Raw genomic sequence first — 6,293 nt, forward strand, 5'->3', positions numbered from 1 at the left:
ACACTTACGTCAGTAACCGGTTATGGTATAAAGAAATAAACAGACAAGTGTTCATATTTAATATAAGCTAATATTTATTATACTTAGATGTTATGGATGAGTGCGTTGTTTGTTTGTTCTGTTCCTCTCTCTCTGTAGTTTACGGGTATGCTGGATAAGGACCCGAGCTAAGGGAATTGGGTAGACTTTGTAGTGCCTGTGCCGAATGGCTCATTAATGTAAATGTGCATATTGAAAGACACTGTCAGTAATGATGTAATTTTGTAAATGTTATATTGTTTCATAAAAAATGTGTTGCAATGTATATACTTTAGTATGTTTAGTTAAATGGAAAATGTAGGTTTGAATAGGTAATTGCTTAATTAATTAGTGTTAATTGTTCTGAGGGGAGGGGCTACCCCTACAAAAGGAGCCTCTCTTTCAGTTCATCGAGAGGCATTTTGGATTGAGCTGTGGATGGGGCAGCATTTTTTATTTTATTTTATTTTTTAAAGCTGTCCCGTAAGGTATACGTTTGATGGCAGTACTGTTGTTTTTGTTCCGGAATCACTATGTAAATAAACACCCTTGCACAGAAGAACTTTTGCGGCTCTGCCATCTTTTTATTTTGATAGAGGTTTTCCAGTAGCCTTCTGGCCTACTCTACGTGACAGTCAGCACACTCTCAAATGTAGTTTTTTTGCCATCATTGTAAGCCTGCCACACACAATATGATACATTTATTAAACATAAGAATGAGTGTGAGTTTGTCACAACTCGGCTCGTGGGAAGTGACAAAGAGCTCTTATAGGACCAGGGCACAAATAATATAGTAATAATACATTTTGCTCTTTATTTAGCCATCTTACATATAAAACCTTATTTGTTCAACATAAATTGTGAATAACCCACCACAGGTTAATGAGAAGGGTGTGTGCTTGAAAGGATGCACATAACTCTGCAATGTTGGGTTGTATTGGAGAGATTCTCACTCTTAAATCATTTTCCACATATTTAGTGTTCATGCTAGTGAGGGCCGAGAATCCACTCTCACATAGGTACGTGGTTGCAAAGGGCATCAGTGTCTTAACAGCGCAATTTGCCAAGGCAGGAAACTCTGAGCGCAGCCCTATCCAGAAATCTGGCAGTGGCTTCTGATTTAAATTCAATTTTCACAGAACCGCTTGTTGCAATTTTGATGAGGCTCTCTTGTTCAGATATCGGTAAGTGGACTGGAGGCAGGGCATGAAAGGGATAATGAATCCAGTTGTTTGTGTCGTCCGTTTCGTGAAAGTACCTGTGTAATTGCGCACCCAACTCACGCAGGCATTTGACATTTTTAGTTCATTTGCACACAAAAAAATCATACAATGATGGAAAGAACTGTGTGTTGTCCTTGTTAATGCAGACAGAAAAGAGCTCCAACTTCTTAATCATAGCCTCAATTTTGTCTCGCACATTGAATATAGTTGCGGAGAGTCTCTGTAATCCTAGATTCAGATCTTTCAGGTGAGAAACAACATCACCAGTCGTGTGAGAAACTCGTCATCATGCAAGCGGTCAGACAAGTGAAAATGATGGTCAGTAAAGAAGACTTTAAGCTCGTCTCTCAATAAAAATAAAAAAACGTGTCAATACTTTGCCAGTTGATAACCAGCGTTACATGGTCTCTGTCCATATCATTGCATCATGCAGAAAATACACAAGAGGTCAGGGGCCTTGCTTTAACGAAGTTAACCATTTTCACTGGAGTGTCCAAAAGGTCTTTCAAGCTGCCAGGCATTCCCTTGGCAGCAAGAGCCTCTCGGTGGATGCTGCAGCCTACCCAAGTGGCATCGGGAGCAACTGCTTGTACGCGTGTTACCTGTCATGGCTTTTGCACCATCAGTGCAGATACCAACACATTTTGACCAAAGTCCATTTGATGTCACAAAGCTGTCCAGTACTTTAAAAAAATATCCTCTCATGTTGTCCTGGTTTCCAGGAGGGGGGGCGGGGGGCAGGAATATCACTCACATGTCACATGAATACACATTAGACACAGTAAAATGAATAGAATTGCAATAAAATGAGCTTTAAAACGGCAAAATCACCCAGTAAAATACTACTTGAGGAAAAGTCTAAAAGTATTTGGTTTTAAATATACTTAAGTGTCACGGCTGCTCCCTCTCCCCCTCTCTAGTGCTCGAGGGCGCCAGGCTGCCCATCGTTATGCACACCTGGATTGACCTGGACTCCTTCACGTTTTTTTGATTGCCTCCCCTATATTTGTCTATTCCTCCGTTTCATCCCTGTGTCAGCATTAATTTAATTTTGTTTCCCCTATCCGTTATGCTGTCCGTGTTCTGCTTCATGTCCGTTTATTTATGCCGTCCGTGTTCTGCTTCATGTACTTGCTTCTCGTCTCCCAGCGTCTGTCCTCACACTTAAGTATAAAAAGTAAATGTAATTGCTCAAATATACTTTATCAAATGTAAAAGTATAAATCATTTCAAATTCCTTATTAAGCAAACCAGAGAGGATGATTTTCTTGTTTTAAAAAAAGCCAGTGGCACACTTCAACACTCAGACATAATTTACAAACAAAGCATTTGTTAGTGAGTCTGCCACATCAGAGGCAGTAGGGATGACCAGGGATGTTTTCTTGATAGGTGCGTTAATTAGACACTTTTCCTGTCCTGCTAAGCATTCAAAATGTAACAAGTACTTTTCTCAGCGGCAGCTGTAAGCGGCGGTCGTGTCAGTAGCGGTTTTGTCGCAAAACTAAGACCGTCGCCGAAACAAAGACGGTTCTGCCGAGTTGTTCTGCAGAGTTATTCGAGGAAGGAAAGAGATGAGGGCTTCACACCACTCTCTCACTTAATCTGTAAATAACTAGGTAAGATACTTATATAAATTTGCTATTTTGTAGCTTCGTCAACTGTGTGTGTTTTCTATACCTGTTCACCTCTCCATGTATGCTTTACAGATGCTCCCCACCCCTTGGCTGCAACCCTTTTAATTTAGTGTACCCTGTACGCACAATCCATGTGGAATTCTGAGTCTCTTGCAGCATTTGGAACTGCCGATGTGCGGTCAAGAACGCTGAGTTCTTCTCAGCCTATGTTACCCATCAGTCCCTTGACTTTTTTGCCTGACGGAGACATGGATCACCCCACAGAACACTGCTACTCCAGCTGCTCTTTCTTCATCTGACTATGTTTTCTCTCATAGTCCGAGAGCATCTGCTTGTCGCGGTGGTGGCACAGGTCTACTCATTTCTCGTAAGTGGAGATGTTCTCTTTTCTCTCTCTCTCTCTCTCTCTCTCTCTCTCTCCTGTCCATCTCCTCATTTGAATTCCATGCTGTCAGACCTCCCGACGTCTGCCTCCGATTCATTTCTTTCCAACTTTCTCTTTCCCCTCCGTCCCTCTTGACCTCACCCTTTCCCAATCCCCTCCAACTCACAAGGCAGACTCATTGCGAGCTTATAGAACAGGGTTGCGGGCAGCTGAGCGAAAATGGATGAAAACTAAAAGGACCTATCATCCTTTCACTCCCTCCTCTACCTTCTCTTCAAATCAAATATTATTGGTCACATACACATGGTTAGGAGATGTTAATGCGAGTGTAGCGAAATGCTTGTGCTTCTAGTTCCGACTATGCAGTAAAATCTAACAAGTAATTTAACAAATTCACAACAACTACCTTATACACACAATGTAAAGGGATGAATATGTATATGTAAATATATGGATGAGCAATGGCATGCGGCATAGGCAAGATGCAGTAGATGGTGTAGAATTAAGTATATACATATGAGATGAGTAATGTAGGGTATGCAAACATTATTAAACTGCCGTTGTTTAAAGTGACTAATGATACCTTTATTAAGTCTATTTAAGTGGCCAGAGATTTGAGTCTGTATGTTGGCAGCAGCCTCTCTATGTTAGTGATGGCTGTTTAACAGTCTGATGGCCTTGAGATATAAGCTGTTTTTCAGTCTCTCGGTCCCAGCTTTGATGCATCTGTACAGGCAGTGGCTCAGGTGGTTGTTGTCCTTGGTGATCTTTTGGCCTTCCTTTGACATCGGGTGGTGTAGGTGTCCTGGAGGGCAGGTAGTTTGCCCCCGGTGATGCGTTGTGCAGACCTCACTACCCTCTGGAGAGCCTTGTGGTTGAGGGCGGTGCAATTGCCGTACCAGGCGGTGATACAGCCTGACAGGATGCTCTCGATTGTGCATCTGTAAGAGCTGGTGTGTTTTAGATGACAAGCCAAATTTCTTTAGTCTCCTGAGGTACGACACCAACACAGACACCGCCTGGTACGGCACTGTCTGTGTGGGTGGAACATTTCAGTTTGTCGTTGATGTGTGCGCAGAGGAACTTAAAACTTGCCACCTTCTCCACTACTGTCCCGTCGATGTGGATGGGGTGGGGGTGCTCCCTCTGCTGTTTCCTGAAGTCCACGATCACCTCCTTCGTTTTGTTGACGTTGAGTGAGAGGTTATTTTCCTGACACCACACTCCGAGGGCCGTCTCCTCCTCCCTGTAGGCTCTCTCATCGTTGTTGGTAATCAGGCCTACCACTGTAGTGTCGTCTGCAAACTTGATCATTGAGTTGGAAGCGTGCATGGCCACGCAGTCATGGGTGAACAGGGAGTACAGGAGAGGGCTGAGAATGCACCCTTGTGGGGCCCCAGTGTTGAGGATCAGCGGGGTGGAGATGTTGTTTCCTACCTTCACCACCTTGGGGCGGCCCGTCAAAGTCCAGGACCCAGTCGCACAGGGAGGGGTCGAGACCCAGGGTCTCGAGCTTAATGACGAGTTAGTAGGGTACTATGGTGTTAAATGCTGAGCTGTAGTCAATGAACAGCATTCTTACATAGGTATTCCTCTTGTCCAGATGGGATAGGGCAGTGTGCAGTGAGATAGTGATTGCATCGTCAGTGGACCTATTGCGGTGGTAAGCAAATTGGAGTAGGTCTAGGGTATCAGGTACGATGTATGTGATATGGCCCTTGACTAGTCTCTCAAAGCACTTCATGATGACAGAAGTGAGTGCAATGGGGCGGTAGTCATTTAGTTCAGTTGCCTTAGCTTTCTTGGGAACAGGAACAATCTTGAAGCATGTGGGGACAACAGACTGGGATAGGGATTGGTTGAATATGTCCGTAAACACACCAGCCAGCTGGTCTGCGCATGCTCTGAGGACGCGGCTAGGGATGCCGTTTGGGCCAGCAGCTTTGTGAGGGTTAACACATTTAAATGTTTTACTCACGTTGGCCACGGAGAAGGAGAGCCCACAGGCTTTGGTAGCGGGCCGTGTCAGTGGCACTGTATGTCCTCAAAGCGAGCAAAGAAGTTGTTTAATTTGTCTGGGAGCAAGACGTCGGTGTCTTCTACATTCAACTTTGTCTCTCTACTGACGCTTTGCTTGTGTGATTGCCTTGTGGAGGGAATAGCTGCACTGTTTGTATTCGGTCGTGTTCCCGGTTGCCTTCCCATGATAAAAAGTGGTGGTTAGCGCTTTCAGTTACATGCGAATGCTGCCATCAATCCACGATTTCTGGTTAGGGAAGGTTTTAATGGTCACAGAGGGTACGACATCTCCGATGCACTTGCTAATAAACTCGCTCACCGAGTTACCGTATACATCAATGTTATTGTATGAGGCTATCCGGAACATATCCCAGTCCATGTGATCGACGCAATCTTGAAGCGTGGATTGGTCAGACCAGCATTGTATTGACCTGAGCACGGGCTTTTCTTGTTTTAGTTTCTGTCTATAGGCTGGGAGCAACAAAATGGAGTCATGGTCAAATTTGTCGAAGGCAGGGCGGGGAGTGCTTTGTATGCAATGCAGAAGTTCAAGTAGCAATGATCCAGAAAGCTACCAGCTCTTGTTGTGCATTCGAAATGCTGATAGAATTTAGGAAGTATGGTTCTTAGGTTAGCTTTGTTAAAATCCCCAGGCACAATAAATGCAGCCTCAGGATCTATGGTTTCCAGTTTACATAGAGTCCAGTGAAGTTCTTTCAGGGCCAACGAGGGATCTGCTTGGGGGTGGGGGGTAACACACGGCTGTGACTATAATCGCAGAGAATTGTTTTGGAAGATAATGCGGTCGGCATTTGATTGTAAAGAATTCTAGGTCGGGTGAACAAGAGGACTTTAGTTCCTGTATGTTGTTGTGATTTCTCCACAAGTCGTTAATCATAAGGCATACACCCCCGCCATTCTTACCAGAGAGATGTTTGTTTCTGTCGGCGTGAAGAAACCTGGTGGCTGTACCGACTCTGACAACATATCCCGAGTGAGCCATGTTTCCGTGAA

This window comes from Salmo salar, chromosome ssa22 (genome assembly GCF_905237065.1).
Source record: "Salmo salar chromosome ssa22, Ssal_v3.1, whole genome shotgun sequence".
In the NCBI taxonomy this organism is placed as follows: Eukaryota; Metazoa; Chordata; class Actinopteri; order Salmoniformes; family Salmonidae; genus Salmo; species Salmo salar.